Below are 19,295 nucleotides of genomic sequence, written 5' to 3' on the forward strand. Positions count from 1 at the left end.
ATTGGAAAGAATATTCCAAAAGATGCCGTGTGAGATGCCTGTCACTTTGTTTCATATACTTAAGTTAGTAATTGTAGTCTTCCATACTAAACTTGCCCTTGTGTAATCTTAGTAGCTGTCAATACTATTCTTGCCACAGAATGTTTTTATATCTTAGTGAACTTGCTGCAGACAGGGCAGAACTATTAAGGAACTCTTATTATATGGCTAAGCCAGACAGTTTTAATAAAAACAATCTAGCATGTTATCTCATCTGCCTGACAAATTTATAATGCAGCACAGAAGATGGGATTGAGAGGAAAAAAAGCAGTTACAAGATAGAAGGACAGGATCCCATATATTTTCTAAAACTAGTCAAAAAACAGATCCTTATCATTCTCAAGATATTCACTGATGCTGAGGAGATTAGACAGAGCTGAACCTTTATATATAAAAGTTTGCATAATGAGCAGTAGATAACAATGAAGTCTCTGGTACAACCTTTAGTTCGATCTACCTTCCAGATGCATAAATGATAAGCACATCTTATTTAAATTGACTTCTGAAATAATGACAGAGTTTTCCCAGATACATCAGACCCTGAATATTCCCAAAGATTCTGTTAATATTGCCACAAGATCAGGAGAGAGTTGTGTGATGGATAGTATAAAAAGAAAAAAAAAATCCAATATTTATTCTGCAAAAGGAAAAAAAATATTTAGATAAGCCCAGAATGCATTCTACTTGCTTTCAGCTTGCATGTCATAAATGCTAAAGCTCCAACAGAGACATTTGTACTATCTGTTCTACACAACAGACAGTCTTCTGCAGAATATCTAAACAGACAGAGCATTCCACTATAGCAGACCTCTGGCTTTAAGGCTGCAATCCCATCAAGAGAAGGAAAAAAATGATTGCAGTGTGTCTGTTTTACACAAGGAGAATGCCCGATTTCAAAAACCATTTTTTTTTCTTTTCCCGGGTTCTAATGCCAGAGGTGTTGTTTTATAGATTGAATGATTTGAAAATTCGGTACTTACGTATTATAGCAACCAGATTTTTGTGGTAATACCGTTTGCTTTTCAATGTCTACATGGTACCGAAAATACAAAGAAAACCAAACAGACACTCTTTTCTTTTATACTGAAGTTTGTTTAGGCAGGGTTATAACTTCAAAAATGTTAAAATCAACATTTTAGTGAAGGTGTTGCCGATACGAATTCTCGCAACCAGATTCTATGCCGGTCATGTTTTACTGCAGTTTCTTGGTTGGGCACTTCACAGTGGCTACAAAGATATATGAAGAACAGATAACAGGGGCTACTGACAGACACAGGCAGACATACACAATAGGAGACATCAACATAAAAGGTTGTGACATGGTGAAGGAGTTACTTTTCGCAGAGCTGGGACAGTCGGTTGTTGTCATTTGCCATTACTTCCTGAAAGCCATTATGCACCCAGTAGGGAAACTCACACAAGGGAGAGTATTTTAAAAGGAGAATGTCATCTTTGAGGATATAAAGTATGACATAGGGATGAGGACAGTATGTCACAAAGCAGGAATCAGATTTTCAAGCTTGTTTACCTTCCAAAATTTTGGACAAAGTCACTTGTACCCAGTAAGGCTTACACTAGCTTCCACACTCCCAACTGTGATTCGCAACTGTATGTATGGCTATTTCACATCATTAGCTGACAAAGAACATTCAGTGGGCAGCCTTACAAGAAGTGACACGCTGCCAGTAAAGAGCACGATGAAACAACAACAGTATGTTGTGTACTTTGTGTTGATAGCCCTCCGGAAAACAACCTGTTTTGTTAAAGAAAACACACTGTATTCCAATTCAAGCACACTTATCAATATCTTTACTGATCAGGAAACAACCGCTGTTAGCGCAAAAATCTGGTTGTGATAATACGTAACTACTGAAAATTCTAACCTGACAAATTAATGGTTTCAGCAATGACAATTTTTAATGTAATGACTTCTATATGTTGGCAGTATATCAGATGTTTTGTGACACAGTTGCATATTGTAATCTTGACAGTGTACTTTATCAGAAAGTTATCATGGGTGCAAACAGCTTAAAAATAAACTTAATGGTTAAATGTGACTTTTACTGAAAGCCTGGTTAATGTCCCCTTGTCTTCATGCTTAAAAGAAAAAGTGTGAGAAATGCTTACTGTTAATGTATAATTTAATACTGATTTTATGCTGTTGTTTTAGTAACGGGACATTTCTACACAATGTCATCTTTGAAAAAGGTATTTGCAAATTTGTGCATGGATAGGGTGGGAAATTGGCATAATGGTTAAGGTGTTTACCTTATAGACACAAGGTGCAAGGCTTGATTCTCACACAAATTAATTGGGTAGGCTTAAAATGGCCCACAACATCAGCTAGCCTAACCTAAGATAATTAGATATGAGGTTCACACATGCATGCATACCTGTCTCTCCCACACACAGAGGAATTGTGAAGATGTGTGTATGTTATAACACATTCCCCATCCAACATATGGAGACATACAGTCTGAGGTATATGTAAATATTCTGGTATCTTTCCTATAGCATTTTTAAAGCTGAAGGCTGATCCAGAATCTACTCCAACCCTATCGCACCACCAGACCACTAAGATCCAGCAACAAAAATCACTTGCAGATCACTAAAGCCAATAACTCTGCTGGTGAAGCACTATTCTCTTGCGCCATAGCCAAATTATGGAACTCACTCCCACCCACAATTACCTCCATGCCATCATGCACCAACTTCAAAACTTTATTAAAAGCGCACCTAAGAACATGCTGGCTATGCCCTTGCAACTCCCACTCTAATATCATCCACCCCATCCAACTACTACCTTTCTTTCACCTCCACTAACTACCTTGATGATAGCAAGCTCAGATGCTCATAAGCCTAGTACTTATTATACAGCAGGAACTTCTCATTGTTACATTTGTTAATGCCTGTTATGTACTTCACAGATAAAGATTCTAGTTGTCTACTGATGTACTATGTTCTTCATCTGTAAATATGTTGTAAGTAATTTCTATGTTAAATTGTTAATCGCTATGTAATCCAATGTAACTACTGTCTGTTTATTTTAACTGTGGAGCTTTTCTCCCCGGGCCTCTACTGAAAATGGACCCACGTCCAGTCGGACACTCCCGGTCAACAAATTTAAATAAAAATAAATAAATAATAATAAATAAAATAAAAGATATACAAATTTCTTGTTTAAGTTAAAGTCCTTTTATGAGATTGGAACTACAGAATTTAATTGAAAGAGTGCATCTATGCAAAACTGTTAGATTGTCTATAAAACAGATTCAGGTACATTCAAAATGTATTTTCTTGAAAACATCATCTGCAGTGTTTTAAGAAAATTTGTCTGAGTATTACACAATGAATCAGAATGTTTTGCCATCTTGGACAATGCAGTGAAAAGGAAATGTTTTTACTGATGTCCAATGAGCCCATGGGTGTTATAAAAATAAACATTGTTTTAAAATGTATTTATTCCACATTCACTAAATACAAGAATGAGAATATTCTGGTTTTGAAGAGTTATAAATCTTATAGATTGCAACTGATAGTTTAAAGATCTAAATTATCATGTGTCTTAAATGTTGCTCATTAAGATTTATTTGAATGGAACATTCTATCTATACTATACAGAAGATATATACCACAGGCTGATTAGACTATGCTGGGTGGCATAGTCACACACTAGATTCTTAAAGCCTTATTTTTTCCAAGCAGAAAGAAAATATGCAAGTATATATGTATTTATTTTTTTGTTATAGGATGAACATCCCAGGTAAACTAGAATCAGAAGCAGACTTAATCGCTCAGTATTAGAAGAGGGTAAGATATCAAAAGCAGTTATTTTCCAATGTGATTTCACAGTGTGGAGAGGTAAAGACAAGACACAATTGACTCCAGAGCCATGTCAAAGTAAACTATATATGAACTAAGGGAAATGCTTCACTGACCTTTAAGCCAAAAAACATTCCTGGTTTTGACATGTGATTTAGAAAAAAGGCTAGGAAAGTCAGCACTGTTCCAAACTCTAGCCAAATTTAAATAAAAAATAATGGAGGAAGGTTGTAAAAGGAAAAAAAAAATGCCTGTTTTTGTTATTTATTAGGTAGAGTTAACATCTAAACATGCTATGGAACAACTTGTTACCACTCCCACAAGAGGGGAAAACATACTGGACCTGATCATCACCAACATGGGGACTCTATGCTCCAGACCAGAAGTGTATCCCTCACTGGTAAGATCAGACCATAAACTAATCTCACTGGATATTCACATCCCGATCCCACCCTCTTCCCAGAAAACCACAGTGAAAAACGTCTCTAAAGCAAATTTCACACTCCTCAAAACTGAGGTGGAATCCTTCAAAGGCCTGCATTCTATGAACACCTTCAGGAATGCATGGATCATGCGACCCCAAATAAAACCAAGACTCAATCCTCCAAAGGCTGTCTGGTGGACCCCAGCCATAAACAAACTATACAATAGAAGAAGGAAGCTACTAAATGATAGAGCAAAATCCCAAAAAGGGAAGGCATCACTGATCAGTATTAGCAAAAAACTACGGGCACACATAAAATTGTCTAAGGCCAGCTTCGAGAGAAAAATTGCACAGGACACTAAGGATAATCACAAGGCTTTCTTTAGTTATGTTAGGAACCTGGGTGGTAATTCCCAGATATGCTCAGAATTAGTCCAAAATGACAAAAAATACACCAAACCCACAGACATTGCCAGCATCCTAGCTGACAGGTTCAGCGCAAACTCCCCCCGCCCCTCCCCACCAAAAGGGCAAATATCTATCCTAACAGAGTGCTGCCCCCCTGACATCTCAGATGTTCAGGTAAGAGCTGCCCTCTCCAAAGCAAAAAACACAGCATCAATGGGACCAGATGGTGTCCCGGCTAAGCCTCTACATGAACTCCAAGAAGAGCTAAACCCAAACATAAAACTACTGTTCAATCTCAGCCTTACTACAGGATATGTGCCCAAAGAGTGGCGTACAGCAGCAGTGGTCCCTCTCCATAAAGGTGGTGCCTCAACGGATCCTGGAAACTATCGCCCCATAAGCCTGACTAGCTTGGTCTGCAAAGCTATGGAAAGGATCATCATGGAGCTCATAAATAAAGATATTGGGGACATACAAACACTGGATCCTACCCAGTTTGGCTTTGTTAAGGGCAGATCCTGCCTCTTAAACCTGGTTGATTTCTTTGAAACAGTCACCAAGGCCATTGACAAGGGGAAGGTGGTCCACACAGCCTACCTGGACCTGATACAATACCCCACTGGCATTATAGATAAGCTCACCAGCTTAAATATAAACCCTATGTCACTAGATGGATTGCAAACTGGCTGAAGGACAGAACCCACATGGTTAGAATTGCTGGAGCCATGTCAGACTCCAAACCAGTTACAAGTGGTATCCCACAAGACTCAGTCCTGGGACCTCTCTTGTTCGGTATATATTTCAGGTACAGGCCAACACGGAAGGACTGTGGCTGACCAAGTTCACAGATGACTGCAAACTCCATAATCGACTCTCCAGCCGACACAAGCATCCTCCAAAAGGGCCTCATAGAAACAGACAACTGGTGCCAGAGCCATGGCCTCAAGCTAAATGCCAAAAAGTGTATAGTCATCCCCTTTGGCAAAAACAAAGTGCCCACAAATTACCACATAGGTGGTAATCCATTAAGTACAGAAGAAGTAATTAGGGACCTGGGGACCCAAGTTGATAGCAATCTCTCATTTGACAACCATGTGGCCAAAGTGGTTAGAAAAACATTTTATATAGCCCACCTAATCATGAAGGGATTCACATCTAGATCAGGGGAGGTCATCGTGCCTCTTTACTCATCCCTCATCAGGCCCATAATTGAGTACAATGCCCCTTTTGGGATGTACCTTACCAGACACTTGCAGCAACTGGAAAGACCCCAAAAGTACCTCACCAAGAGGATCAAAGGGCTCAAACAGATGCCATATGCTGCCCGGTTAAAGAAACTCCAGCTCTACTCAGTTGCATACCGCCTGTTCAGAGGCGATCTGTGCCTGATGTATAAAGCCATGTCCAACCCGGAATTAATGGACATGCTGCATCTCAGAAAATCCAAATCCCATTGAGCTACGCTTTTCGAGACTTGCACCTCAGCACTGAAATAAATAGGACATGCTGGAGGGACAGATTCATAACCCAGAGGCTCCCTTCACTCTGGAATAAAATCCCAGTCCAGGTTAGGCAGAGTCCCTCATTGACTCTCTTCAAGAGGAATCTTGATGAGTGGATGGGAGATCGTAGGTTTACTCCGGGTATCACTTCTGTGTCACTGTTAGACAGAGGCACAGTATACTAACCTCGAAAAAGGGCATAGCAAAATAAATTTAAAATGGGTGGCGAAAGCCAAACACATTCTGGCTAGGCTTATAAATGCCCTAGGGCAGATAGGCTAGTATGAACCTATGAACCTATGAACAGAATTTCAACACTGGTAGAATTATGGGTAGACATATGGAAATCTTCATTCACGCAGAGAGTGGCTTAAAACAAGACTTACACTTGCATTATACCAGTATTAGTCAGTATATTTTATCTGTACTCAGATCATCTTACACATTTGCATAAATGTGAATGTATCACATTCTAAAGGTAGATTTCTTAATCATCTTTTTAAGATGAATTCTATTATGTGTTATTAGTAATTTTCAATTCCTTTTGAAAGAAATATAAATGAAATAAGAATTACTAATTAATTAATTCATCAATAAGAAACAAAGGAAGAAAAGGTAACCTAGTTACAAAGTGAAAGAAAATAATGGGAATGCATTGTAAATCATGAGACAACAAGTAGCAAGCGTACTAGCAGAATTAAATGTAATGAATCAGAAAATATTGTATATGCATAAGGGGGATAGCTGTTTATGGGATGTGATGCACGTTTAGTGGTTGTGGTTTCATTTTATAGTTACAGTATTTTAGAAAATAATTTATTGAAACAAATTTAATGACTTTCTTATCTAAATGATAAGGATATCAACAATGAGTCTGACACAGATGGTTAAAGCTGTGTACTGAAATTCCTATGGTACAGGGTTTTATTTTTTAAGTATTCATTTGCTTGTTGTGTGATCCTCAACAAGTCATTTAACCGGATATTGCTCTCAGGTTGTCTTTGAAAAGGACTATGTGTCCAATAAACCGGACTGGTCAACAAAAAGGGGTTATTAGAGCACAACAAGATTTTGATAGAATTCTGTTAATAGGAAATAGTTATTTTAATGGTTGATATAATTATGTTTACATTTACAAGGCATTTTCACAGTATACACTTCATGTACATATTACCAACCAGATTTTGAGGTACAATATGACAGTATTCAGGAGTTTGCTTGAAAAGTAGAGCGGCGTGACAACGTTGGTCAAAGTGAGTCATGTCACTATTGGAGGAAAAAAAAAGATTTAATGAGACTGAGGATATCATGGATCAAGTTTAATTATTTAATGATTAATGATTATGCAAAATAAAATGTTTCTAGCAGGGTCTTTCACTAAGTGAAACAGTTATGCAAAAGAAATTATTTTAATAACTATCAGCCAAAGAGAGGTGAAAATATAAGTTGTTGATTGGGTTGTGTAAGTGCAACGGAAACAGTGAAATTATATAGGGTGAATTCAATATGACTGTTATAATCAGCAAAATTCTGGGAGTTTTTTATTTTATGAATACTATTTGTTAAAATGTTACATGATTTTGACATGTAAGTAATTCCCTACTGTGGTATATACTATAACTTTTGTATTAAAGATTCTCAGTATAATAATGTAGCACTTTGGCGAAAAATGCAACTCATTAATCCAAACCCCAAAGATAAGATGATAAATACCTCTGTTGCAACCACATATTTCCGTTTGGTACTCAGGTAAGCTGGAATGAATGGTAGTGAAATACTAAGGAAAACAAACAGGTTGAATGTGGCAAACTTGGCCTCATTATATCAATCTGGTAATTCTCTCACTAAAAATGCAACTAAAAGCACATAGCTGCCAATACCTGAAGGTATCCCAGCAGAGAATAAAACATAATGCAGGAGCCTTCATTGCACTTGATGATTATTTTTTTCTTTATTAGATGATTTTTTTCTCCAAGATAATGGTGATAAATAGCCAAGCCAAATAGTGCATATCATGACCTGTTGTTGTTTGCCTTTCGGCTTTTCACGGTTAGGGGTTGCCACAGTGGAACTCTGGTCCATTAATGATTGGCAGTAGATTTTTACGGTGCCGAGTTGCCAGCTCGATGCCCAACCTTCAACAAGGGCACACCCATTCACACATGTCTTTTGGAATGCCACTCAACCCGCGGGGAGGACATGCAGACTCTACACAGAAGGCACTCCCCACACTCCAGCCGAGAATCGAACGGGAGAACCTCTTGCTTTGAGGCAATAATGTTACCGCTGCACCACAGCGGATATCCTGCGTATAATGAGTTGTACAGTGCTGAAAAAAAGTCCTATTAAACTAGGAGTCTTAGATCCCTACAACTTTTGATGTTTATTTCCAGGCCTTGTTGCTCTGAATACAATAACAACAGTAACTGTTTTTGTCCAAATAAATGTGATACAAAGAGAACATGTTATACCAAATGTAGACTGTCTGACTAAGTAGCTAACATTATTTGGTTCCCCAATAAACAGCAAAGAGCATAGGAAGCTTAACATCTTGGCCACCAAGAAAATGAAACTGAGGTTAAGATTATTTATTTCACAATTGGTGTGTTTCAGTATTTATTAATAAATAAACAATATAGAAGCCAAAATGATGGAAAGAGAAATGGTAATAGCAATCAATATCACACCAAGTGGACTGTCAAATGATAGATACTCTATATAATTAGACACGATGCAACCAGTCTTTTATTCATTGGATCAGTGATGTTCTGGGCACTTCAAGCAGTCAACTGCATCTGTAAAAATAATCATGAACATATAAATTTTAATGAGAATGATGTAAAATGGATAAAAAATGAAGCAAGTGTACACCAATACAATTTTTTTACTTGAACACAAATGGCAACCAGTTAGAGTAAAATGTATAGTCAACAAGACAAAAAGTATGAGACGCTGGGGGGTACAGAAATAAAGTAATTTTCGTCTTCATATCAGTTTTCTACATGCAGTATGTAAGGAGAATGCAAGCCATCTTTCAAAGTGTGTCATTAACATCAAATGAATTTACTTGTATAATTTGCTATGAATTAATAGCTAACATTAAACCAAACTAATAACAGAAACTAAATGCATACTCATAAGAGTGGCTATATTCATACATTATGATGTTGTCCTTCCTATTCCATGGCGGAAGCCAGTACATACACACACACACTATCAATCTATGTAGCTTTTTTGCACATCTGTTTGCAGATATATACATATATATATATATATATATATATATATATATATATATATATATATATATATATATATATATATATATATATATATATATATATATATATATATATATTTATGTATATATATATTAAGCTTGCTTCCATGCAGAAAAAGCTTTTGGAACTAGATCTATTGTGTGACATTTACACTGAAATGAGTTTCAATAGTCTGTGATTTAGATCAAAAGAGTTTTTGACTAAATGAAGCATTGCTTTTTTTTAAGACCAAATTAACTTTTAGTCAAATGAGCCATAATCATATGTGTGTTATCTCTCTCTCTCTCTCTCTCTCTCTATATATATATATATATATATATATATATATATATATATATATATATATATATAAACACACACACACACACACACATATATACATATATATATATATATATATATATATATATATATATATATATGCCTATGCATCTATCTATATACACGCATACACACACACACACACACACACACACACACGCACACACGCACGCACGCACACACACACACACACACACACACACACACACACACACACACACACACACACACACACACACACACACACACACACACACATACCCACACACACACACACACACACACACACACACACACACACACACACACACACACACACACACACACATACATTAGGATCTATGAAGACAATGCACTGGAGGCAGGAAAAATGCACAGCTTACTTTTATCAAACTCACAAATTACAATATTGTCTCAATTGTCCGTAGTAAACTTAAAGTATGAAGGACCTTTTGTATAGTTAACCAGTCCATAAAGTCCTTTCAGGTTACAAGCTGTTCCAAAACTGTAGGGTTTAATTCTAGGCTTTGTTGTCAGCATTTAAGTTATTTTCTGAGGCCCATAAATCTAACACACTTATAGGTCTCTTTGAGGCTCTATACCCCAGAAATCTAATGCACCTGTAGTTGTTTCTGAGGCTCTAGATCCCAGAAATCTAGCACACCTGTAATTTTCTCTCAGGCTCTAGACCTATAACTTAGGCAACACTGTAAGCTGCAAAATGTATAGGCCATTCAAGGAGACCATGCTACAGCCCAACTTCTGCAGTATCTTACTGATGACAGCTACATGTATGATACCATTCAAAGAGACCATGCTACAGCCCAACCTCTGCAGTACCTTACTGATGACAGCTACATGTATGATACCATTCGAGGAGACCCTGCTATAGCCCAAATTCTGCAGTATCTTACTGATGACAGCTACATGTATGATACCATTCAAGGAGACCATGCTACAGCCCAACTTCTGCAGTATCTTACTGATGACAGGTAAATGTATGATACCATTCAAGGAGACCATGCTACAGCCCAACTTCTGCAGTATCTTACTGATGACAACTACATGTATGATACCATTCAAGGAGATCATGTTACAGCCCAACTTCTACAGTATCTTACTGATGACAGCTACATGTATGATACCATTCAAGGAGACCATGCTACAGCACAACTTCTGCAGTATCTTACTGATGACAGCTACATGTATGATACCATTCAAGGAGACTGTGCTACAGCCCAACTTCTCCAGTATCTTACTGATGATAGCTACACGTGTGATACCATTCAAGGAGACTGTGCTACAGCCCATCTTCTGCAGTATCTTACTGATGACATTGACAGCTACATGTATGATACCATTCAAGGAGACTTCTGCTTGCAGTGCTATGCAAAACAGAGCAAACACAAATGTTGGTGTCCTCCCCATAAACAAACATTATACCATCTCCCTGAGTTGAGTGAAATGACTTTTGACATTTAATTCAAGATTCTTTTAGCGATGAAAGACAAAATTTGCATTTGTAACAGCCCATCACCCAATGATTACAACTGCAGATCTGGTGCATATATGTTTCTCAGCATTAGATGTTAGCAAAAGTGTCTATCATATTAAATAAAAGAAGCTCTGAATTCTGTAGATGTAATGTCCAATTAAGTTGTTACAGATTACTTAATTGTCTGACTGCTATATCATCAGCATCAGGTGTGTCCACATAGCTACTATATTGGTAATTATAGGCTTAGGATGTATCTTAAGCATAAATTATATTCTATTGCTGCAAAGCTAGACATAAGGAGAAAAGGACCAGACATAGATGCAGCTGGTGAACAGATTAAGACAGCATTATGGGTTCATACTTTGTTACTAGGCTTCAGTCCAGGGACTGTTTAGAAGTTGACTCCAGATTCCTAGTTGTCCCCAAGTCTGTCTGCTTAAGTGACTTGCTCAAGGTAGCACAGTAGGACACTGAGAGATGAGACAGTCAAACCCTGTACCAAAGGAACACTCACAGTTTAACCCTCTGCACCAACTGCCAGTCATATGTATGACCAAAAGTAAAACAAAAAGAGCGAAAGTAACAAATGTGAAACATGTTGACATATCTTAACGGCACTTCACCTAAACAATGGTACAGGAAGTCAGAGCAGCTGTACAAATGCCAAGGCAAGGAAACAATATCACAGATGTTTCTAGGAAGGATAGTACATCTCAAACTTTGTAACTTATATGTTGGGGATAACCAAGTCCCTTTTAAAGTTAGTCGAATATGATATGGCATAAGAATAAAGACTTCCAACAGAAAATAGTTTTGAAGTTCTCAAGAAGTTATTTACAGGTTCCAACAATATTAAAATAATGTGGTGTGAATAAGCCAGTTGATTTGAAAGCAGATGAGAGTCATAATGATACTGAAGTTGTGATTCTAAAGAAAAGAGTAATTATGTTCCTTGTAATTAAGGAATGTCAGAGATGCATTGACAGTGACTTAAAAAGTCAGTCATTGAAAGTTGTAGCAATTAAAGGATGGCAAAAAAAAAGGTTGTTAGTAAAAATGGGTATTCAGCTTAAGAAATGTGAGAGAATACATGAATCACACCTGGAAATAGTAAAGTATAAATAAATGAAGTTAAGTAAGATTGTACAGGAATATAAAATTAAGCAGAAAAAACAGAGGAGTTATGTGAAGTGCAACAAATTCCTTGATGATATTTCCATACAAAGACATGTTAGCATTTCGATTTCTAAATCATCTATGGACCTGAGTGAACTCTTTCTGTTTCATTTCAAAGAAACCATAATCACATATTTGTGGATTATTCCTCTAACTTCTTTGGAGATATGATTAGTCTTTATTCTTAAATAGTGATACCGGATATTGTCATATCTGCTAATGTTGTTTAATAGAAAACATTGGACTGAGGAAATGAATGTGGGACTAATAATTCACATATGCAGTGTCCATTTCTCACTATTCATAATCCAGTGCTTAAGTGTAGAAAACAGTCTAAAAAAAGAACATTAAGAGAAAACACAAGAAGTGCCACATCCTACATTTAGAGTATACAAGTACTTTGTTGTTGGGGCTTAGTCTCTTATTTGCTAAGGCAGAAAGAAAACTTCTTCAGCTACTTTACTGAGGTCTGGAAATCAACATAACATAAAAAAATAATAAAAAGAAATCAAAAGAGACAGAAGTACTAGTGACAGAAACTGTAGGAAACTACCAGATGTATAGCAGAGAGGCTGAATAAGAACATAAAATCCACAAGGAGATTTTGAGCCTGGATTTAAAAAAGTTTGTCAACCAGACAGTTCAATGTGTTATTTTGCTTGTATATGAAATGGAAAGCTGAACAAAATGAATCACAGACATTTGTACAAGACAAATAAAAGTCAAAGTTATAGGAAAAAAAACAAAAGAAATGTCAAAAATAGTTCCATAGCAGGATTTCAAAGAAGATAGGCAGGAGGTGCACATAGAGAGAAAGACAAAAACTGAGACAGACAGGAAGATGCACTGCTGAAGTCATCTTTCCAATGAAATCTGTAGTCCAACAACAACTGTACCAAAAGGCCAATTTATTTATTTATTAAACATTTGTTAACTGGGTTAGTCTGACTGGGCTGCAGAGCCCATTTTTAGCGGAGACCCAAGCAGATGATAGCACTGCCAGAACCTTCATGAAAACTGATCAATATATATGGACTGTTGGGGAGAAAATGGTGATAACAAAGCCTAAACTTTGCCCATTTTATTGGGTGTAAATATCTTATGGCATGCCTGGAGTTCAGTTTTCTTTTAAATATGAAAAGCAATGGAGTTATATAATGCATGATATGGAATACTTATATACTCAAGACAAAAACACATACATTCACACACAGAGGCACACTATAGACAGAGACATACATTTCATATATATATATATATATATATATATATATATATATATATATATATATATATATACAGAGAGAGAGAGAGAGAGAGAGAGAGAGAGAGAGAGAGAGAGAAAGAGAAAGAGGGACAGACAGCTGTGGCAAATGGTCAAAGTACTGCATGATTGAACCAAACAAGTTCAATCTCAGTATACCGAACAATCAATTTATCAAAAACCTTCCATGCCAAAACATACCAGACTGCAAAAAGAAAACAAATAGTTTCCCCTTGTGATATGTTAAACTTACCGTTAACTTCAAACCTAATTTGTCTGAATGATGATAGTGTTATGGTAAGGGTTGTTTCTAAAGAAATGTATAAAGTTGGGCTTAGGACAAGGACAGGGTTTGGGTAATGGTTAGTAAGATTGGTGGGCGATAACACTAACTCCCCATAAACAACCATATAGCTACCACACAGTGCCAAAACTTATACTCTTCTCATAAATCCTGTGTATGTGACAAAAGTCACATTCAGTTATGTGTGTGTGTGTGTGTGTGTGTGTGTGTGTGTGTGTGTGTGTGTGTGTGTGTGTGTGTGTGTGTGTGTGACTTGGGTATACATACACACACACACACACACACACACACACACACACACACACACACACACACACACACACACACTATTCAAAATTGTGGGAATTTAGAAATGGGAGTGTGCATATATTTATAGTTATTGCACAGATGTAAATCTATATATATATATATATATATATATATATATATATATATATATATATATATATAGGTCTATATTAGAACATCGAAGTTTCAGAACTTCGAATGTTCAAATATTGAACCCTATTCAGTGAAAGCTGAAAATATCGAAGCGACAGAAAACCAAATTTTTCCTAGGGAAAGAATTTGGTTGTCCATTTCTGTTGCTTCGGTATTTTCAGCGCTGTGGTGGAAAGTTACAGGTCAGGTTCAGGGATGTTTGTGATTGAGTACGGGTTAGGTTAGTTAGGGCTATGGAGCGGGTTAGGTATGTGTGTGATTGTGCGGATGTGAGGGTTAGGGCGGGTTAGGTGAGTTAGGGTTAGGGTGCGAGTCAGGTAAGTGTGCGATTGTGTGGACGTGAGGGTTAGGGCGGGTTAGGTGAGTTAGGATTAGGGCGTGGGTCAGGTAAGTATGTGATTGTGTGGATGTGAGGGTTAGGGCGGGGTAGGTGAGTTAGGGTTAGGGTGTGGGTGAGGTGAGTGTGTGATAGTGACGGACCTTAGGGTTAGGGTTTGGGTTAAGCTAAGTGGATAGTTAGTGGTGTGTGTATAGTTTAGTGTAGGGTTAGGTGTAAGATTTTAGGTGTATGTGTGTGGATTGCTGTTTGTTTGGTGTGCTTGTGTTGTGCGTATGTGTTTTGGAACAGCAAATTTTTCCCTAGGAAAAAATCCACTGTTCTGTATGTTCGATGTTTTCAGCTTTTCATGAATAGGGTTTGATATTAGAACATTCAAAGTTTTGATACGTCGATGTTCTGATATAGACCCATATATATATATATATATATATATATATATATATATATATATATATATATATATATATATATATATACATACTATTCAAAATTGTGGGAATTTAGAAATAGGGAGTGTGCATATATTTATAGTTATTGCACAGATGTAAATATATATATATATATATATATATATATATATATATATATATATATATATATATATTTATATGTGTGTGTGCGTATTAGATATAGATATATGGATGGGCCCGAATCCATTACCACCAAACACACTGTAATGAAAATTTCATCTATCAATCAAAACACAAAATCTTATTGAATATGGCAAGCCCCCTGCCCCTACCACACCCCTACTTTAATATTCTCACTCTGAGGTCGTACTACAGTGGGGAAAAGGAAATTTTCCCTTACTGCACCGTAGTATGACTGGAACAACAAGCATGCTTACGCGAAAGTGCTGCTTTGGTGACTATCACTTTCTCGCAAGTATGCTCACAAAATTGGGACTTGGTAAAAGATGCTGTCGAGCATCTGTACGGATCCCATATAGATATATAGCTATAGATATATATATGTGTGTTTGCGTATATATCTATATGAGTGTTAATGCATTGACTGCAGGAATGGGATGTGTTATGTGATACACGTTTCTACTATGAGAGAGTTTAGTTTGAATATACTTCCCAGAGGGGTTAGGGTTCATAGGTTCATAGGTAGGTACTAGGCTATTGGCCCTAGGCCTATATAAGCCTAGCCAAAAAGAGGGTCTACTTTACACACTTGAAGGCTGAAAAATCCAAATCCAAATAGCGAACCGAGAATACGTTGAATGAACAAAACCGCGAAAGTGGAAATATCGAATTTGCATAGTTGGACCGTCTGCGGTATAGCTCCGTAAGGTAAGTGTGCAATAGTTACAGACCTTAGGGTTAGGGAGGGGTTAAAATAAGTGCATAGGTAGGTAGTGTATCTAAGGTTTTGTGTAGGTAATGTATGTAAGGTTTAGTGTTGGGTTTTGTTAAGTGTATGTGTGTGGAATATTTAGTTTGTTTGGGTATAGCTCCGTAGGGGAAGTATGCGGTAGTTACGGACCTTAGGATTAGGGAGGGGTTATGGATAGTGCATAGATAGTTGTGTATGGAGGTTTAGTGTAGGTTTAGCAGTATGGTTTTGGTGCTTTAATTTAGGGTTAGAAGTAGGGATTTGGTTAGTGTATGTATGTGTTTTTTTTATTGTGTTTGGGTAGGTATTGTGTTACGGGTGGTGGGTTGGCCGACTATGACGGTTCGAGGTTTTAAATTTTGTGCTTTAGTATGTTCGACATATTCGTGGTTCGCTCTTTATGTGTCACGCTATTTAGATTTGGATTTTTCGTGTTTCAAACGCATAAAGTAGACTCCCAAAAAGGTACCCTGGATTTCGCCACCCAAGAAAATTATTTTCCTGTGTCCCTGTCAGACAGAGCCACGGAATTGATCCCCGGGGTGAATTTCCTGTTTCCCATCCAATCATTAAGATTTTTCTTGAAGAGTGCTAATGAGGAGCTCTGTTTGACATAGATAGGTAGCCTGTTCCAGAGTATGGGAAGTCTCTGGGACAGGAATCTATCCCTCCAGCATGTTCTGTTTATTGTGGTGACAAGGTTTAGGTCCCTAGAGCATGTAGCTTGGAGGGATTTGGATTTCTTTAAGTGGAGCATGTCCAACAGCTCTGGGTTGAACATAGCTTTGTATGTTAGGCAGAGATCACCTCTGAGTAGGTGATATGCGATGGAGTAAAGCTGGAGTTTTTTGAGACGGTCTGTGTAGGGCATCTGTTTGAGGCCAGTAATCCACTTTGTGAGGTATTTCTGTGGCCTTTACAGTTGTTGTAGATGTCTTGTGAGGTACATACCAAAAGGGGCGTTGTACTCTATAAACGGTCTAATGAGTGATGAGAAGAGGGTAACAATGACCATGACCTCTTTTTTTCTAGATGAGAAACCTTTACTGATGAGGTGTGCCATATAGAAGGATTTCCTGATTGCTGTGGCAATGTGATTATCGAAGGCGAGACTACTGTCCAACTGTGTCCCAAGGTCTCTTATCACACTTTCGATGTTAAGTAGACTACCGCCTATGTGGTAGTTCATGGGTACAGAGTTTTTACCAAAGGGAATGAGAATGCACTTTTTGGCACTGAGATTGAGACCATGGCTTTGACACCAGGCATCTGTCTCAGTGAGGCCCTTTTGTAGGATGTCCACATCATTAGGAGTTTCTATTATGGCTTCTAGTTTGCAGTCATCTGTGAACTTAGCCAAAGACCTTCTGTGTTAGCCTGTGCATCAGAGAAGTAGATACCAAACAGGAGAGGACCCAGGACTGAACCCTATGGTACTCCACTTGTCACTGGTCTGAAGTCTGATTTGGAGCCTGCTACTTTCACAGTGTGGGTTCTGTCAGTAAACCAGTTGGCAACCCATCTTGTTACATAGGGATTTATACCTAGTTTAATGAGTTTATTTATAATTCCAGAGTGAGGGATGGTGTTGAATGCCTTGGCAAGATCTAGACAGGCTGTGTGAACCACCTTACTCTCATCTATGGCTTTCTTGACTGCTTCAAAGAAGTCTATCAGGTTTAGGAGACATGATCTGCCTTTTACAAACCTGAACTGTGTGGGGTCCAGAGTTTGGAGATCTCCAAGGTATTTGTTTATGAGTTCCATGATGATACATTCCATGGCCTTGCAGACCAGGCTCATCAGGCTAATGGGACGGTAGTTCCTGGGGTCTGTCTTAGCTCCCCCTTTGTGGAGTGGGATAACCATCGAGGTGGACCATTCAATGGGCACAAAGCCTGATGTGAGGCTATGACTAAACATGGTATTAAGGTAGGGTGCCAGTTCATTGTGTAGTTCATGTAGAAGGCAACCTGGGATGTTGTCAGATCCCATGGATGCTGTGATCTTGGCTTTGGAGAGTGAGGTTTTTACTTGTGCAGCCGTGATTACAGAAACATTGCATTCTTCCGGTATAGAGATGGGCCCTTTAGGGGGTGAGAGGGAGGTGAAGTTAGCAGTGAACCTATCTGCCAGGATGTTGGCAATATCAGTTGGTTCTGTATATTTCATGCCATTGTGCTGTAACTCAGAGCAGATCTGAGTGTTTCCAATGAGATTCTTGACATAGCTATAGAATGCTTTGTTGTTGTCTTTAGAATCAGCGGTGATTTTGTTTTCATAACTAGCTTTGGAGGATTTTATGAGGGATCTCAGCTTCTTACTGAGGCTGACCAGGGAGTTCCTCCAATCATGGGATTTTACTCTTTTTTGCAACAGTTTCTTTCTTCTGTTGTAGGGTTTGTTTATGGCAGAAGACCACCAGATTGGTTTCCTTTTTTGGAGGATAGCATCTGGGTTCTGTTAGGGATAGCACGATCCATGCACTCGTGTAAGTGATTATAAAGTGTATTTGTGTAGGATTCAGCAGTCATACCTATATTGTCCATTTGCTTGGGTGTCGTGAAGTTTGCCACTTCTGTCTTAAAAAAAGCATGAAGTTGGCTTTGTAGAAGTTTTTTATGGTTGTTTCCCTAATGGGGGTGGGGGCAGGATGTGGATGTCTAGGGCGATTAGCTTGTTGTCGGATCTGACCAATGAGGAATTGACCAAATCATCACTTTCACAGTACTATCTAGTTACAACTCAGGAATTACATGAACACTATTAATTAGAGATGCAGCTTTAATCTTCAGAACTTATAATATAATATGTATGTCTATGTTTTCAACTAGAACTACATTCACATTTTATACAAATAGGCAAATTGACATACAGCTTGATAAACAGACATCTTAGCTGTGGTAGATTTGGGGATAGATATACAAACAAGTGGAGAGAGAAGAGAGAAAATGTAATGATGTCCTAATGAAAATATGTTTTATTCAGAGCTCTGATTTACAAATGAAGTTTGGCAACAAACCAAGTTGTCCCGGGACATCTTCATGAGGGGTTAGCTAGATATTAGTGAGTGTTAGGTGAGTTGGGGTAGTAAAAGGGTTAAGGGGAGGCAGGGAGGATTGAGAGGAAATGAG

This window comes from Protopterus annectens, chromosome 7.part0 (assembly GCF_019279795.1).
Source record: "Protopterus annectens isolate FY-2018-M chromosome 7.part0, PAN1.0, whole genome shotgun sequence".
Lineage (NCBI taxonomy): Eukaryota > Metazoa > Chordata > Ceratodontiformes > Protopteridae > Protopterus > Protopterus annectens.